Genomic DNA, 19,765 nt, shown 5'->3' with positions numbered 1-19,765 from the left:
ATGGCTTAAAGCAACACAAATTTATGAATTTACATTTCTGCATGTCAGAATGGGTCTCACTGGCCTTAAACCTGGATGCTAGCAGCTCACATAACTTCCTGGAGGCTCCGGCACAGATCTTGCCTCTTGCTTTTTCTGACCTGCATCTCTGTTTATGGTCTTATGGTACTTCCTCCGTCATCACAATAACGTCTCTCTTCCTTGCGAGTACTTATTATTTATAATTTTTCCATGTATAAACAAGAAGCGGTGGTGCACACCTGTGGTTCCTAGCACTTAGAATTACAAGTGCATGCCATTGTGCCTACTTCCCCAGTCACCGAGGTGAGGGGATCAGAAGGATATTCATGGGAATAAGACATCTAACATGAAGACTGGATAGGTACGAATTATTCTGGTTAAGGAGAGAGATCATAGTCTATGACTGCAGTCATGTACCACGTTTGAGAGGTGACAATGTGCTCTTGTGTGTGATCATGGCATTACTTTCTATTTTTTCTAACCCAGTAGATCTTTTAAACAGTAAATGTGAAAGTGAAGGTCACTTTCATCCAGGACTTTTATACACATCTACATCATCCCAAAGAAGGTGGATTTAGCAGGTATTTCTTTAGTTCCACCAACCAACTCCCAAATCATGACACGAAGACTTAATATTAGTTATGAGTGCTTGACCTTATCTTAAGCACATTCCTTGTTAACTTTTGTTAACATAATCTGTTTCTTTTCATCTACATTTTGTCTCAGGGCTTTTTACCCTTCTTTCTTTCTTATTTTCTTTCTGTATCTTACTTTTCTGACTGGCCGGTGCCTGACTTCTGGCTCCAGGCATTTCACCTTCTTTCTCCCTGGAACTCTCCTCCTCTTTCTTCTCTTATCTCATTCTTCTGAGCCTAGATTTCTCTTCCTACTTATTCTCTCTGCCCACAAGCTCTGCCTATCTCTCTCCTGCCTACCTATTACTCATTAAGCTTTTTGTTAGACCAATCAGGTGCCTTAGGCAGGCAAGGTGAAACAAACGCAACACATCTTCACTTAATTAAACAAAAAGACCACAAACAAGTGTAACACATATTTACATTGTTAAAAGGTGACAGAAACAAATGTAACATACTTTCACATAGTTAAAGTAATATTCCACAACATAAACAAATGTAACACATCTTTACATAGATAAAATAATATTCCACAAGATAATACAGAAATATTCCTCTCCTTGGGACTACTGACCACTTTTCTATACCATTCTTTTGATAAAATTAGCCCCATACTCCAGATCTTGTTATAGTTACTTCCTCTATAGTGCTAAAAAATATTTGTTATAAACAAAATCAATGGTTGGACCTTGATGTGGACACCTGAAAGTAAGCAGAAAAAGATCTAGTTCTCCTGTTTTGTGTTCTCCAGCTTGGACCGCAAGGTGTCATTCAGTTAAGGAGAGTAATTGGCTGTATACTACTGAAGGGTGCTGCTTGGGCATCAGTCAAGAAACTTCCCTCTCCTGTGATATCCATATTTCTTTCATAACAGTAGAAATGTTGATAATGTTAAAGTGTAAATGGAGTACACATGGTGTGGCAATTACCATAACTAAGTTGATATGGTCATCACAGTAGATGCTATTTATTAAATTTCTAGACATCATTCATTTCATAACTGAAAGTAAGCACTCTCTGACCAGCATTTCCTCAGTTTCTTCATCTCCCAGCACCTGCTACTCAACATCACTGTTCCATTCCCTGATTCTATAAAATTATCTTTTCTACATTTCAGTTGTGACAATATGCAGTTCTAGTCTTTTTGTCTGTTTGATTTTATTCAGGACAATGACTACAAAGTTCATCTATGTTTTTCCAGGTGACAGAACTTCCTTCTTAATTAGGGCAGATAATATCCCATACTCAAGAAACTGTAGAACCATAATATATAAGCCAGGAGTTAGGTATTGTGAATGACCTAAAGAGATTGCTCAGTGGTTAAGAGCATTGACTTCTCGTCAAGAGAACCTGGGTTCAATTCCCAGAACCCACATGGTCTTTAGTTCCAGTTCCAGGGGATCTGACACCTTTACGCAGACATATATGCAGGAAAAGCACCAATGAACACAAAGTAAAAACAAATAAATTATAAAGAAGCACATATAAAACATTAACAAGAGAAAAACATCGCAAATTTATTCAAGTTTTATAAGATACAATTGAAAGTTCAGGGAAAATTTTGCCTAAGTGTGATGGTGAATCAACAGCCACAAAGAAATGCCATTGGACAGAAAAAAGGTTGCGATGGGATGGCGTAGGCTGAGGGTCATGATCCAGCATGCCTGTCTGCTTGGGACCTTTGGGTGTGGTGTTCCTTCATGCCAGTCCTTAGAAAGAGTTTCTTCAAATGAAGGTCTCACGATAAGTAGCTCAGAAGTTTTTCATTTTATTTTATTCTTTATTGTAAGGAGTCAGCAAAACCTTGGATGAATTATTATTTTTTTTTCTTTTTTTACTTCGGGAGCTATGGCTTTCTATGAGTTACCTTGGAGAACAGAAAAGTTTTATGTGAGCAACTTTCAGAGAAAAGATAAAAAAAAAATGTCTGAAGGTTTGCTTTTGAGGCTACTACTGATACTTCTCAGTGTTCATTAACGCCCTCAGAGTGCTCAAAGGGGACTCTCAGATACTTCTGGCAAGATTATACATGAGTGGACTTAGAGATAAAGAGTGGAGATTCTCCAGAACACTGAGACTATGGTCACGTGATCTCGTGATGCCACTGCTGGGTATGGATAGATCCAAAGGAAATGAAATCTACATACAAAAGGGACACCTGTGTGCCATGAAGGTGTCTATTGGTGGAGAAGTGGACTTAGCGCTGTGGCATATATACACAATGGGATATTATTTGACCATAGGAGAATAAAATCTGTAGTTTGTGGTAACAGTAGAAACTGTAGGTGATGGTGTCAAAGGACGTCAGACACAGGAAAACAAACCCAAGGTGTTCTCATTTAGGGAAGGTGAAAACACAGAGCAAGGGTTAGAAAGGGGGCTGTCAGCAGCGAGAACGGGGAGAAAGAGTGACAGGGTTGATACTGGGAACAAAAGCACAGCTGGAGGATGTTGGTGGAAGCTGTTTGTTCATTCCCGGACGCTCAGACACGAAATAATCACACAGAAACGATATCATTTACAATACTATTTGGCCAATAGCTTAAGCATATTTCTAGCTAGCTCTTATATCCTAAATTAACCCATATCCATTAATCTGTGTATCACCACAAGGTCATGGCCTACCTGCAAAGTTTCAGCTGGTGCTCACGCCTTTCTCCTCTGGCAGGGTGGCCATGTGGCATCTCTCTGACTCTGCCGACTCTCTCTCTACACCTTTATTTGGATTTTCTGCCTGGCTTTATTCTGTTGGGCCATTGGCCAAAAGCAGCATCTTTATTAAGCAATGGCAATAAAACATATTTACAGTATATATCACTTCCCACATCAGGGGGAGTTTGGATCTGAAATGGTTCCTATTGCTCAAGGCTTGGTTATCTCTGGCACTACTGGATAGCAAAGGAACCTTTAAAATGCGGTATTTAGGTCATCTGGGGGTGTACCCTGGAAAGGGCTATTGGACAATTGCACCTCCCTCGCTCCTTTTGCTTCCTGGCCATGATGAGAGAATAGATGTTTTCCTGCCTGAATGTACCACTACACCAGAGACTCAATGCAATCAGGCCATTCAACTGGATTGAAGCCTCCAAAACTATGAGCCAATCTCATAATTTGTTTACCCTGGGCAATTTGTCTGTGATAAGCAGCAACTAATAAAGCGGGGAAGCCTTTCTGGTATTGTATGCCTTAGACAGACAGCTACAGTCTACATCAATTAATCATGTATCATATCACAAGTACTCTCAAGAGAAGAGTCTGTGGTTTCCCAATATGTAGAAATGACAGTATTTGAGAAGACTCAAATACTGCTTACCTAGATTTCATTATAACAAAGAACGGAATCTACCCTCTGTGTGGAGACATGCAGTTGTATTCTCTCATAAGAGTTAAGTCAGTTGACAGTGACCAAGCTGGCGGACTACCTCCTGGGAAGGGAGAAGCTCACCTTTTCCATGTAACCATTAAGTGCAGTCCCTATCACCCACCTTAAGGTTCTACTGGTCTGTCTGTCTTAGAAAGACATATCTATTCCTTTTCCCTTTCCCCTGTCATTTTCTTTGGGATGCTGACCAGAGCCCATGTATGCTCTCGAACACCCAAGTACTGTTTTGAGCTTTCTAACGCCTTTCCTAAACTCCTTCCCCACCCCTATCAATGCAGATGCCTGTGACCACACAACTGACTTCCATGCTGGCTTAGCATGGCCATTCACTTCCTCTGGGCAGCTTTCACATTCACTGATCACATGTTTTGTTTTGTTTTCTTAATCTTGATTGAATTATCCTGGGGCTTCCACTTGAGACCGTTCTTAAGTTTTTCCATAGATGAGACTAAGAACCCGTGACAGGACCATAATTTATCTGACATGGTGACCTCATCAGGACTCCCCACAATTTCCAATAACATTTCTTTCCTGCCTTTTCATTCTTTAGTTGGTGGAGAAAATGAATCTAATCTATTCCTGCAATCCTAGAAAGCATCTATTGGTTACCACACATCACATGCATGCATTGAATAATACTGTACTGTGTAAATGTGCACTTCTCACATGCCAATTAAAACAATGATTAACATACCCACAAGCCAAAGTGTTGTATTTTGAGCTTTTATTTTCTGAGCCCCAACATGATGTTTCACTAAGGAAAATATGACAATCAGATTCTATATATATTGCAATCTTGCCTCTTCTACATAAAAAGAAATCTACAAATCTAGCATCATAATGGTATTATATATATATAATGGTATTATATATATATATATATATATATAATGGTATTATATATATTATATATATATATGGGTTTGAAAAGCCTAAACAAGAAGGCTTACCAATGCATTTTTTTAAAGATACTGCTATACTTCTTAAACAAAGATAGACTTTTTTTCTTATTCTATACAAGTTGGAATTTGTTACAGAAATGGATCAGAGACTAGGCACCAAGAGGACGTATCAAAATGTTTTAAAACCGGAAACCTATAATAAATATATTTTTCCAGATGACTTGTAACAAACTAAAGCCGGTATAAAATAATGGAACTGAAGAGGGGAAGGAAAAGTGAAAATTTCAAAATATTCAGGTTCTGTCTGATTATAACAAGAAAAATCAGATGGTTTCACTGTGTCCTTAACTTTCCTGAATTTCTTTTTGTTCTGGATTTCTGTGACCCCCTTAATTCCTGGCCATCTGCCTGGACTGCTCTGACTTTGGCTTTTGTTGTGGGAGCTTTGTGAGTCACGTTCTTTGCTACACTCAGGTTATTTGCCAGACCAATGGAGGTTTGCCTCTGCCCAGGTTGTGCTCAGCAACAGACTCCAGAAGCCCAGGCGTATCTCAACCTTTCGATGCATTCCTCACTTCTAATTGCATCTAAAGTTGCACCTGCTCAAGCCTCTTAATACAAATCTGTCTCCCAGACTAGGCCAGAACAGAGGAGAATCTTGTCCAGGGCTAAGGTCAGCAAATTACCTTCCTTCAGATACAAACTAGGGAAGAGAGCCTCAAGAAGTGGTTTTCAACTTGTGGGTTATGACCTCTTTGGGCCAAATGACTCCTTCACAGGGTTCACCTAAGACCACCCGAAAACATAGATATTTACACTACAATTTCCACCAGTGGCAGAATTGCAGCTAAAAAGTGGCAAGAAAAGTAATTTTATGGCTTTGCGGTCACCACAACACGAGGGACTTTATTAAAAAGTTTTAACTTTAGAAAAATTGAAAACCATTGTCCTAAAGGATCAGAGTCTTGCAAAGCTGGGCAGCATCTGAAAACAGTTGCACGTGGCTTCGTTTTGTCCAGTTTACAATAAGACGAGACTAGTTCTTGATATTTTCTCACAGCCAAGGAAAGAAATGTGGACCAACCCATGTTAGCCATATTTTCCCATCTGCTATGTGGTTGTGAAATAGGCTCACTATAGGCTGGATTAGCCAGTGTTCTCCAGAGAAACAGAACCCACAGGAGAAATATATATTTAATGTTCTACTGGTGATATGTAAATACTCTAGTAATTATAATAGTATTATGTGAATATAAAAGATGAGAGTTCTCCCAATCTCCCAATGAAAACATGGTGGTAGAATGTGAAAGTGTGTGATGTCAAAGCTAATATAGGTGTGAAGGTCTGAGACCGAGGAGTATTGAAGGCAGGAAACTGAGCCTCAGCCAAAATAGTCAAACAAAGAAAGAAATCTATATTCTTTATCCTTTCCTTTCTATCCAGGCCCCAGGGAACTGGCGGGGACCTATCCACATTGAGTGAAGGGGACAAGTTTGACCAGTCTTATTTATTTTTTCTTTAATTACTGATTTCTTCCATAGACACTGCCGCTCAGAAGTAACGCTTACCCAGGTATCTGGGCATCCCATAGCCCGGCCAAACTGACATAATATTAACCATCATATGAGGATTTGTTTTCCTTTCTTTTTTTAACAATCACATATTAAAAGTTTCGATTTATAGTTAAACTCCAGTCAAGTTATAAGTCCCAGATGATGTAAGCATTTAATATTACAGGACTAAACAGACTGGAGTTAGGAGACAATGCCATCTGCCTCATGCCATGTGAGTACATGATGTGCTGGTATCCACACAACCCCAACTAATTTCTTCATCGCCAACAGAGTGGCCTTCTCACTCCTCCTTTATGCTCTTGTGGTACTTTGAATGTAATTGACCCCCATAATCTCAAAGAGAGGGGCAGTGTTAGAAGGTGTGCCTATGTTGGAATGGGTATGGTCTTGTTGGAGGAAATGTGTCACCGTGGCATTGGTTTTTGAGGTTTCCTATGCTCAGGATGCTTGCTGGTGTCTCAGTCGACCTCCTGTTGCCTACAAGATGAAGCAGCTTCAGCACCACATCCTACTGCATGCCGGCATGCTCATGTTAAGATGGTAAAGACTGAACCTCTGAAACTATAAGCAAATCACCACAATTAAATGTTTTCTTTATAAGAGTTGCCATGGTCATGGTGTCTCTTTGCAGCAATAAAAACCCCAAGACAGCCACCAGATGCTGTCTCGTGAAGGGTCTCCATATGGGAGATTTCTCTGCAGATGACCTCTTCGAGGTGGTTCTCACAAGATTCAAATGTCATCTACATAGCAAACAGAAGTCACCATGGGCTCAGAACTCTTGGAATGGTTAGGTTATCACATAGCTAACTTCCCGCAGCAGTTACTTTGTTATTACTGCTCAACCCTCCCATTGTAACACAAACAATGTGGCTTTCCTGGTATGGGGACAGTGATCCGCTCATAGGGTTGAGTAACTGGAGACACTTGCTATGTGCCCCTGGAGAATGCTCTGCTACTATCCTCCAGCATGCACAGATGTGGATTTCCTCATGGGTGTTCTCTAAAGCCTCCTACCCACCTTCCACTGCCAGCCCGGCTTACTCCCACAGTCTCTGAAGGAGCAAACATTTCATTATCAGAAAAACTCCCATGTGATTTCTTTCCCTCCCCTCTGATTTCCACGATAAATGACTTGGCATAAATGGTTCCTTTTTTCTGCTGCCACCTGACAGCTGCATAGTAGTAGGTCTGCTGGCAGATGTGCTTATAGCTTCTAGGACAGGTGGGTCAGGCCTCTCAGCTTGCTGATAAAGGACATGGTCACTGTGTCATACAAGAAAATGCCACGTAGTGATGAAGGAACAAGTGTCCTTAGCAGTGTGCATGAATTCTAACCATGATCTATTCACATTCCTTCGTTTGATAAAAACCACATAAATGATAAGTGTAAGGATGCTCTTCCCAAGAAGGAGTAAGCAGGAAAAGAGAGGGGGGTTGGTGATAGCGATCTTACAAATTAAATCCAAACCTGGTACAGTGAAGATGGCCGGACTCACATACTGTTATTTGCTTCACTGAGCTTGCGGAGGCAATATTTTGGTGGTTTCTACGTTGGATGACTCAATCATTAATAATAGCGATTTGTTGGATTGTAGGGCATTATCTGAAAATGTTTTCTTGGATCTGACTAATGAGTTGAATTTAAATATGCTATCCTCTGTGCTCCAGAATATCTTCAGTTTTCCATAACAGGTTCAAACAGTGAACAGCCTATTGTTATTTACTCTCTGGAGAACAGGATGGAAGAAGTGTTTAGGCATAGCAGACATTTTAAAGTTTAATAGCTACCAAGATGAGAATGGCAGGTAGACTCTTACAAATGCTACATTTTTTTTTAATATCTTGTGAAATTCCCAAAGAAGCTCCATAGCAACATTTGCAAGTATTTATGTAAGAAAGTAAGTTTAGGAAACGTTTAAATATTTATGGAATGGTAGAAGTGAGGCATTAATTGGCAAACAACTTAATTAAAATGCTTTCTCAAGTCATTAGCAACAAATACTTCCCTATCTGCTTTGCATGCCGTTTGTCTTGTTGTGTTTGTTAAGCCCGCCTGTCAGTCAAACTTTGCTTCAGGTAATTTTTTAGCTCTGTGGGGAAAATCTTCAAAAATTACATCTGAATTTAAAATATTTTGATTATCATTTTTATCTAACAAATTCTCTTTTTCACTTCATCTTCTATATGTCTCAGTAAACCTTCATCCTGGGAGCTTAGGGCCTGAAGATGAAATTCTGCATCAAGCATTTCCGAGCCTCCGCAAATGCTCTCCAGAGAACAAACTGAATCAATCTAGAATCCACAAACAGTGCAGGTAATTAATGAGAGTACCATGAGGGAGCTTTTTTAAACAATGTTGACGGCTGCTGCCTCAGGACCAATAGTACCAGAAGTTATTGCTGGTTTGAAAGAAGCGACTCTTAGGGTTCCCCCAAGGCACCTTTGCTTGCATTAGCTATTTACTGCAACTTTTCCTCTTATTTGCGCCCTAGAGGAAGAGCACTTATTTCCTAAATTACTTTTAAAGTGATGCTTACGCTTGCCAGTAGCCTGAGGTACAGAGGGAAAGTGGAGCAGAATAAACAAAACAGAAACTAAGTCTGAGAAACTACTGCAAAATCTACAGGAAAAGCACTTAGACATGGGATTGTGTTTCAGATCACAAATCCTATGATGCCACGTAAAGGCAGAGGTTTGCTTGACACAGGCCTGGTCTGACTAGGGAGAGCATAAGGGTCCATAGCAAAGGGTGAGGCTTGCAGAGAAGGATGATGGTATAGGGCATGAAGAGTAGGAAGATAGAAACATTTACCTGAGTACGAAGCCCCATTAAACTAAGACAACAAAAGGACACTTTGTTCTTCTCAGTATTGCACCTCAGTACCTCACAGCCTCACCTCCCAAAACTCAACTGTCAAAAAAAAAAATCATTCACTGTTCTTAAAATAGTGCCTGACACATGGTAGTCTATCAACGCTTGCTAGCCAATGAATGAGTGGACCGGGGATTGAAATGAACAGAAACCGGAAAAGAAAACCCTACATCTCTTTCCATAACTTTCTCAACACTAGAGCCACCTAGAGCAATCCTTACATTCAGAATTGGCTGCTTTCCTTCACGCCTAATGTGTGGTAAACGAAATAAGATCTAATAAGTTTTCTGTATCCCAGAATAGGTTTCTCCACTGACAGTAAGCCAGATCAAGACAAATTGAAAAAGGAAGAGAACAGGCTTCTTTTGAACAAATCAATTCCCAGGTGAGTCCTCCAGCCCCCAGAGATCAAGGCAGAAAAAAGGGCAGAAGAACCCACATGGTCAATTTACAGTAGGGCATGTACCCTGTAGGTGAGGGGTGGTGACAGGTGGTGACGTGTTTGGCACACGGTGGGTTTGTGCCCGGTTATAACTCAGCTGGCAACATCAGGGGAGGAGTAGAATGCAGAACTGAACTTTTTGGTAGCTTTTCTTTGTTGGAGATTCTTTAAGAGGGCTGGATTTGGAGAAAGAGCCTTGACAGAAATGAGATGTAAATTTCAGCTCAATAAGACCGATGCATTTCAGTCATAAGATAATTATTTTCAATAAACATGCTAGATGTTGTGCACTGGGCTAGATTAATAGGAACTAGAGGACAGATCTGGTTCTTGTCCTTAATTTTTACTCTGAGGAGGAAATCAGATCTGAATTACTAACAACTCCAGTATATAATTATTAAAATGTGCTAAGTCACTTAAGACCAATATGGGGTTGTATGGAAGCATACCCATGAGTTCAGAAGTTTAGAATTTTCCTTTACAAAGTACAATTTAAGGAAGATGTAGGTACTAGGGCTTCATCAGAATATTTCTCTTGCATATTTTTTGTGAATGAAGATCTTATTCAACCTATGACAGAGAGCAGGTCAGGACTTGAGCAGGTTGGAGTACACTGCGATTCTAAGCCCTTCAACCAGTGTAATCAATGAGACTACTGTAGTGGACTAAGAAGTCATCAAATTCATGGAATCACAATTCCCTTTGCTACTGAGATCCTAAGTCTGAAAGAAGAAAAAAATTATCCCTTTAATTGAAAACAAATTACAGCTTCCAATTTGAAAATAGGGTTATTCGTAGCAATAATGCCACAGAAATATATTAATTGACTTTTCTCTGCACCTCAAGAGGTATTTTTACATTCTTTTATTCATTTAATTACATATTAGTAGTTTTATTGGGCTACAAATTTGTGTGTGATTTTCAGGCAAAAATCCCATGCGTGTGCCGATGTGTGTATGTTTCTAGGTGTGTGTGTGGGTGCATGTGTGTATATGTGGAGGTCAGAAGAAAACCTCAGCAGTCATTTATCTAACTTAAAAACAACAAAAACAACACCAACAAAAGGACCTTTCATTGGGATCTTTGGCTTATAGGTTAGGCTAGGTTCCCTTCCTGTTGAGTTCTGGAGGCCCTCCTGTAGCTACCTCCCCAGTACTGGGCTCTCAAAGGCACACTTCCTTATCCAGCTATTTACCTGAGTGATTGAGACTAAATTCAGTTCCTTAGGCTTGTCCAACAAGCACTTCCTTGAGTCATCTTCTCAGCCCCAACAAGATTCCTGTTGTTTATCTTAGTCACGTTAAAAATGATTAAGAAGAATTATTACAAGGCATGTCATTGAATACTCTTTTGAAATTTAAGAAACATGTCAATAATCAATCCTTTTTTGCCCCCTATTTATTTTATTTTTTTCTCTAAAAGTCTTTCTTGTTATAAAAGCTTCCTAAGCATTTCTATGGGAAATACTATCAGGTGAATAGCTTCACACTTTTATATGCTCAAAAATCCTTGAGGTAGAAAAAGATCTAAGGCAATACCCTCAATATAGTCACAACTTCATTCCAACTCTAATGAACAATATGAGTGGACAGAATCATTGAAAATCAAAAGTATTTTCCTTTGGAATGAATTCCTTCTGCTGGAGGTTATTTTTACTTCTGACTTTTGCTCAGTTTGTATGGGGAAGACTTCAAAAGGTGTCCTGAGAATGTGTGAACTGGCAGAGGAAAAACAGGTTTTTTTTAATTACAGAAAGTTGATAAAGACTTCCTGTAATTTGTCCCTAATTAAATATCACATGAAAATACCAGTGGACACTGTGCTGCTGTGTCTTAGAAGCCATTGCTTAATGGAAGACACTTCTTGCCTCTAACATGATTGCTAATGTTGATTTCTTCTATGAGAGTTTGGTCAGCATTCTACAAACATATTTCTGTATTTGATAGATCAATTCTTTTGCCAGGTGGTGGTAGCACATGCAATTAGTCCCAGCATTTGGGAAGCAGAGGCAAATGGATCTTTTAGTTTATAGTTAGCCTGAACTTCAGAGTGAGTTCCATGACAGCCAGTGCTATATAGAGACACCCTGTCTCAAAAACAAAAGCAAAGCAAGCAAATAAAAAGTAGAATTCTTCTATTTTTTTTCCATTTACCCAGCAAATGGAACATTTACCCAGTGTATGAACAGTGCCATGAAATAGAGATGATCATTGTTAAAAGACTGAAAGACAATGACTGTCATACGTTTAAGAACACTTTTATCTCTTAGAGGCTATATTATATGTATAGTAGAGATGGGTTGGACTGGGAAACAGGCATTGCTCTTCCTATGTTGAATTTTTCTCAACTCCTTTATCATGTAAACTATTTTCAACTTATAAAATCAAATCTTCTCACTGATAAAAGTTACAAGAATTGATTAAAAACTACATTTTTTAGGTTAATGAGGCCATGAAGTTTGGTTTGTTAGTCAGATGTTACTTTAACAAATACTCAATACATGAACTTATAAAGAAGAAAAACTTTTTTGACTCATCCGGAAAACCTTTTGCTTTTAGACTTTTGAAGATCATATGGTAGAGAAATATTCACATTACGGATAGAATACAAAGTGAGAAGAGCCCAGGGTCCCTATCCCATTGTATGTGATTGTAAGAAGTTTTACTCCCTCTTCCATGCTCCACTGTTTTCTAGTAACCAACTATGGGAAACAATCTTGGTATAGGGGCCTTGCTAGGACCCACAGTTACAAACTGTGGTCGGCAAAAGATAAATAAGAAAATAAGATCAGCTTTGTCTTTAGGTATGATTCATGGTGGACACAAAAAAGACATGCCTGTCTAATGGCAAACAAACACACTCTAGAGATTACAGTGAGCTCATGGGGCCATGGAGGTTGGTTCACATACAAACTACAGATTACAGTGAGCTCATGAAGTGGAGGAGACTGGTTCACATACAAACTACAGATTACAGTGAGCTCATGAAGTGCTGGACCTTGGTTCACATACAAACTGCACATTACAGCATGCTCATGAAGTAGTGGAGGTTGGTTCACATACAAACCACAGATTACAGTGAGCTCATGGGGCGGTGGAGGCTGGTTCACATACAAACTACACATTACAATGAGCTCATGAGGTGGTGGAGGCTGGTTCACATAACGATTCTATTTAACTCTACCTCTTATACCTCCATTCAGAAATCTCCCAGGCCTAAGTCCTGGGAAATGCTTCTCTTCATCTTACTGTGCACACACACTCCTGCTCTCATGTACAAATCTAGGAATTTCTAATCCTTGGCTAAATTACCTAACCTGATGTAATTTTCAAGTAAGACTTGAGTCAAAAATAACAAATGTGCAATATCTGTAATGCCACAGACGTCAATAGATAATTTATTAAAATAATGATAATTTGGAGAAAAAGTAAAACAAGGAATAAAATTAATTTTCATGATGTACATATTTATGAAGAACATTCAGTAATCACTGCCTGAAAAAAAAAAACATAGAAGACTAAAGAGGATGAGATGGCATGAGATGCAGACTTTAAGAAACCAAAAGGGATAAAAGTATTAAAATAGATGACAGGAAAGAGTAAAATATTTTTGAAGAATCTTTTCGTTTATGCTAATCATTTATTCTTCAAAGGGGAACATGGGCGCAATGCTGAAGAACTATAAAAAGGAGCCAGAAGACTGCTCAACTATGATGCAAATTAACACTCTCTGAAAAGAATGTTAATTGTCACCACTGCTATAAGTCACAAATTGAGGTATTCAATAGCAGTGGATACTTAAGGAACCAAACAAGCAACATCTATTTGAGTATAACTGAAAGTGTCAATGTCAAAAAACAGTAATATCAGGTATTGTATTAAAAATAAATGTGGAAATTTTTCGTGTAATAATCATTACCTCTATGAAGAGGAGATACTTTGGCAGCACTGAAATAGAAAATCTCTAGAAATCACTTATTAAGAATGATATCAATGTAGCTAAGATCTGAAAGCTCAATCCAGTTATTCTTTAATGGTCAGGTATTGATTAAGGGTTTTTAGTGGGGTAGCTGGTAATTGAACCCCAGACTTCATAGACAGTAGGCATATGCTCTTTCGTAAAGTCACATTCCAAGCACTTAGTCTTGATAAAAAATTCTTCACTGAAGCCTAGGATTCTGTGATGTGAAATTCTCCTCTGTATGATTTGAATATGTTTTATTGTCATTCGTTAATAAAGAAGCTACTTTTGGCCCATGGCTTTACAGAACATACCCAGGCTGGAAAAGATATAGAGAGAGAATAGGCAGAGTTGAAGAGAAGTCATGTAGCCACCAGAGGAGAAAGACATGAGCTGCCCACTGGGACTCTTACAAATAAACCACAAGTCTTGTGGTAAAAGATAAAAATAACAAAACTAGGTTAATTTAAGATATAAGAGCTAGCTAGCAATATGCTTAAGTGATTGACTAAGCCTTGTTTTAATAAATACAGTTTCTGTGTGGTTATTTTGAGGATGGGCAGCTGGAAACAAATAAGCAGCCTCTGACAACAATTCTGAGGCAATTCTGGGTTCTTTCTACAATTTAAGTTGGGCCATATCAATTCCAAACTCGCAAGATTCCTTTAACATCAAAATGTAGAAGAATGGTGTTGTGAGTTTTCCAGCAGCTCATGCCTTCTTTCTTTGTGAAGTACTTGTTGCCTTCTATATTTTGCATTGTTAAAACTTGGGTAGAATTTAGCCAACTTCCATGGTGCAAGGGCATCTGTGCATTTACCCCAAAGTGTTTAACATGCTGCTGTCAAGTGAGAGATATACATGCAGTCCAGAATGGAAGATTTGATTTCCCTGAGCCCTGGAGATACCTCTTAGAACAGGAGTGTCTGTTTGGATTAGATGGTTTCCAGTTAAACAGATGGGCTACCAGTCTCCTGGGATTGAAACTGGCAGAACCTTTTAGGGCATTCAATAAAAGAATCAACACTGTTTAAACAGGTATCAAAAAGTCTAGGGTCAAAAAAAGACATAGTTTTGCATGCTAGTAAGAAAGTAGACTTACCTACAATATAAATGTGCCAACAAATATGATTCTTCTATAAATAAAATCATGTAAATTAATAAAAATATAATCATACATATTTTAAGACTTTTATACAGTAGTCATACAAATTTATCATAAAATTTTCATGAAAAAATTAATACCCTACGGCTTAGAATTAAGATGATCCATGACAAATGTTTATCTCTTTTCCTGCCATTTTACCAAGTTCTCATAGCACTTAATGACTATTCTTAAGATTTTACAGTCTGAAAACATGACTAATATTCATCGTGAAGGCAAAACATTCCAGGAATGAGTTTCACCCTACAGGGTAGGAACTATGATCTCAAATACCCTGTTTTCTTATTTGAGAAACACAGCTGTGGTATAAAGGAACCAATCAACTATCAAATAGCCATAGTCTTGCAACAGTACATTACCTTTTCGTTTGAGGAAGAGTTCCCTTTAGAAACCTGGATCAAGTGCAGATGAGGAGACTGTGCATTCAGTTTTACCTATGTTCTCTCAGCTTTACTGGGGATATCCATACAGACTTCAGCATTCCATGCACCTAGAGATCAAGGAGCAAAATTTACTTCAAAGATGCAGAATTTAAGATGACTGCACAGGCAGCTACTGCCATGAATGCAGAAGAACCTGGGTGTGTCAAAGTTATACCTAAGAGAAATGAGTGCCGTCAAAGTTCCAAAAGGGAATATATGATAACATTTATATTTAAAAAATTGAGTTATTTTTCAAAGAGATTAAATAATTTTAAAGCAAAAATATTTAATACCATTAGTATTCAGTTTGGCAACATAGAAACAACTATTAACTTTTTCTAAAGCAGATTCCAAGGTGAGGGAAGGAGCCTGAATTCTGTGGCTGGCATAGAAAGGTAAACATGGGGGTCACTAGTTGGGTGACTGCTTGCAGGGTGTGTGTAGTACTAGCTTTCATTGTTGGCATCCCATAAAATTGGACATAGTGGTGTATGCCTGTAATTCCAGGTCTCGGGAGAATCAGAAGTTGAAGGACCTCCTCTGCTACATAGCAAATTTGAGGCCAGTCTTTAGTTTATGCAAACCTATTTCCACAAATAAACAGCAACCAACATAGAATATGTGGATTTAGACGTTTAGGTAATCTGACTAAAAAGTTCAAAAACATCTACAGTGAGGACCAGAAGAGAAATTTCAAGTTTAAACAAGGAACTTGAGGGGGGACTATTTCTTACTCTGTTTGTAGGTAACCCTTTGTTGTTTACACAGCAATAACTTTAGTGTTACTATTAGATTATTAAAAAGAAAGCCAAAATAGGAGTTTTGGTGATAGCAAGAAGGTTTAGATAAAGGCACTTGAGTATAGGCTTAAAACCCCGAGTTGCTGTGTAAGAACTCATTCCCAAGAGCTGTCCTGAGGAGAATGAGTTCTATAGCATACACACACCTGTAAACAAGCACACACGCACACACACACACACACACACACACACACACACACACACACTTGTGTGTGAGTACAAGCACAGGAAGAAGGGAGATTGAAATTTGGGAATAGCTAAATCCAGAAAAGTTGGGAACATGGGGGTGGGAGTGGGGATAGAGTTAGGGGAAGGGGAGAGGGGGAGAGAAAAAAGAGAAAGGAAAGACTGGAGAGAGCTTGGGAGAGTGGGAGGGTGGAAATGGAGGAAGGGCAGAAATAGGAGCAGGGAAGAAGATATCTACATTTTAAGGTTGGCAAGAGACTTGGCTCTACAGGGGATCCCAGGTGTCCACAGGGATGTCCCCAGCTAGGTCCTTGGGCAGCAGAGCAGAGGGTGCCTGAACTGGCCTTGCCCCACTATCACACTGATGATTATCTAGAATATCACCATAGAATCTTCGTCTGGCGACGGATGGAGATAGAAACAGAGACCCTCATCACAGCAATGGACTGAGCCCCCAAGGTCCTGTTGAAGAGCAGAAGGAGGGAGAAGATGAGCAAGAAAGTTAGGACCTTGAGGAGTTGGTCCACCCACTGAGACAGTGTGCTTGTTCTAATGGGAGCTCACCAAATCCAGCTGGACCAGGACTGAATGAGCATGAGATCAAACTGGACACTCTGAATGTGGCTGACAAGAGGGACTGATTGAGAAGCCATTGATAAAGGCACTGGGAATTTTTTCTACTGAATATACTGGCTTTTTGGGACCCTAGTCTATTTGGATGCAAAGCTTCCTAGGCCTGAATGTAGGGAGGAGGGCCTTGGACTTCCCACAGGGCAGGGTTCCCTGCCCTCTCTTAAGGAGAGAGGGAGAGAGGAAGGTGAGTGGGGTAGCAGGAGGGGAATGGGAGGAGAGGAGGAAGTGTAAATTTTTGAATGGAAAAAAAATAAATAAAAGAAAAAAAGAAAGACACCGATATTTTATAAATTCATTAACAAATAAATTGATGACAGAAAGGAAACAGAAAGGATTTATTTGAAGCAAAACTTTATAAAGTTTTTAACTTCTAAAGATAAACTTCAATAGTGATGAATTTTGGAATGAAAAGTTTAATATTTAGGTAGAAGCTATTTAGCCAAGATATTAAACTTTGAAAAGGTGAAAAATCTGAAAGTGTACATACATGACAACTTTAAATTGTAAGACACAAAACAAAAACTATTAACAAAATAGATAATGGGAGGACAAAATGTTACAGTTACTCGGGACATTAATGTTAAGGTTCCTCAAAAAGCTAGCAATAGATCTTCCTTATGAATCACCTGTACTGTACCTGGGCTTATACTTGATGCCAATATGAGATACTTAATCATCCATGATCATTGCAGCTCTAGTCAAAATAGCCAGGGAATAGAAAAAGTCTATGTGTTCACCAACTGATGAATGGGTAATAAACATGTGGTATACAAAAATAATGGAATACTATGTATTTTTTTTAAAAAAATAAAATTATGGGAGTAACCAACCCACTTTATGATTTGTTTTGATCTAAGCCCATTTGATGAACCCCATATCCAGTACCATTCTTGGGCCAATAACCTGTGGTTAGACAGGCCATTATAGACCCTAAAGGAGAACCTTCAAATAGCCTTCTAAATGGACACAGTATGAAAATGACCAATAATAACTTAATGTCTTGCTAGGCTTTTAGGTTTGTTTTGTTTTTTTGTACAGGGTCTCTCTATACAGCCCTAGCTGTCCTGGAACTCACAATGTAGACAAGGCTGTCCTTAAAATCATAAAGATCTGCTTGCCTCTGCTTCACAAGTGCTGGAATCAAAGGTGAGTGCCACTACATCTGGCATGATGACTTATTGTTATACTTCTGGATTAATGCATCTCTCCACCCTCATCAGAGGAGCCCCTATTTGTTGTAGAAGCAACTAACACAGAGACCCATAACTGATCAAGATACAGACAAGAAGAGACTGTAAAATCATAAGTCTTAAATGGGATATCTATATCAGTCCCTCTCCTCCCAAGTCTTGGAGAATCATTGCATAAAAGAACACTAAATGAGTGTAACAAGGCTTTAGTGTTAGTATCAAAGCAGTATGTGCTAGACATGATGGAGCCATTGTATACATAAACACACAGAGGCTATGACTGTATTCACAAGATCTGCACATAATCAAGACAGATGAAATCCTAGCATGCGTGGGGAAGGGGCTCATGAAATCTAGCCCTTAGCTGAGGTGCTACTGGCACCTGATGGCTGCTGGAGAAGGACAGTCTATGGAAGGCATCCCCTGAGAGACCACCCATGCTCCAGTAGACGTTCCAATGAACATGCATATATGGGCAGTATTAACTGGATTCAGTGGGTTTTCTAAAGTCACATAAAGTTGATATTGAAAAGTACAGAAGGCTAAGAGAGGAGTTAGAAAGGGAAGGAATGAGGAATAGATTTGATCAAAACAAAGTATAACCATATATAAAATTCTCAAAAAATTAGAAATCTACATATATATACCCAGATATATTCATATAGATATACATGTAGATATAGATGAATGATGGGGCCAGTGAGATGACTGGTAAAACCCCCGATGCACAAGCTTGCTCATCAGAGTTTGAATATTGAACTACTGAAACCTACATAGAAGGGGAAGGGAAGAGCCAACTGCAAAAGGTTTTTCTCCTTCTTTCATTCATGCACCATACCACTCATACACAAATGCACACTAATACTAATAAAACATACATGTAATGGCAATTCAAAAAAGCTGCAATGATAACAGAATACTTAAAAACTTCCCTGGACTTCAGCATAAAATAGTAAATCAGAAAACACAGATGATGTGAATAGTTGGCTTGACTCTGCACAAAGTGTTTCTGAAAACAATCCTATAGTGAGATAAAGTAAGAAGTGAATCACCACATCAGAAAAATAGAGGGCCATGAAGGGAAAATTCATGGAAAATACATGTGGGTAACAGAAACAATACAATGAAGTCTTTCTTAAATATGTATGTTAAGAAGTATTCTTTAAAAGATATTTACATTTACTATTAGTCTAAGGACCATAACACAGTTTTGTCTATCAGATCAAGCAGGCAAATAAAAGCAGCATACAAAGCCATGCAAATTGACATAGACCTGTAGCACCCACCCTTGGTTGTTTGTATGCAGGTTGTTTGGTTGTTCTCCAGCTGTCCAGACTCCCAAAATAATCACACAGAAACTATGTTCTTTTCAATACTGTTTGGCCAGAAGCTTAAGTGTATTACTGGCTAACTCTTATATCCTAAGCTAACTCATATCCATTAATCTGTGTATCACCATGTGACTGTGGCTTGCTGTGTAAAGTTCCTGGAGTCTGTCTTTCATGGGCTACATGACTTCTCACTGACTCCACCTTCTTTCTCCCTGGATTCAGTTTAGTTTTCCCCGCCTAGCTAAGT

This window comes from Myodes glareolus, chromosome 16 (assembly GCF_982192425.1).
Source record: "Myodes glareolus chromosome 16, mMyoGla1.1, whole genome shotgun sequence".
In the NCBI taxonomy this organism is placed as follows: Eukaryota; Metazoa; Chordata; class Mammalia; order Rodentia; family Cricetidae; genus Myodes; species Myodes glareolus.
The sequence above is the reverse complement of the archived record's forward strand: the minus strand, read 5'-3'. Positions refer to the sequence as shown.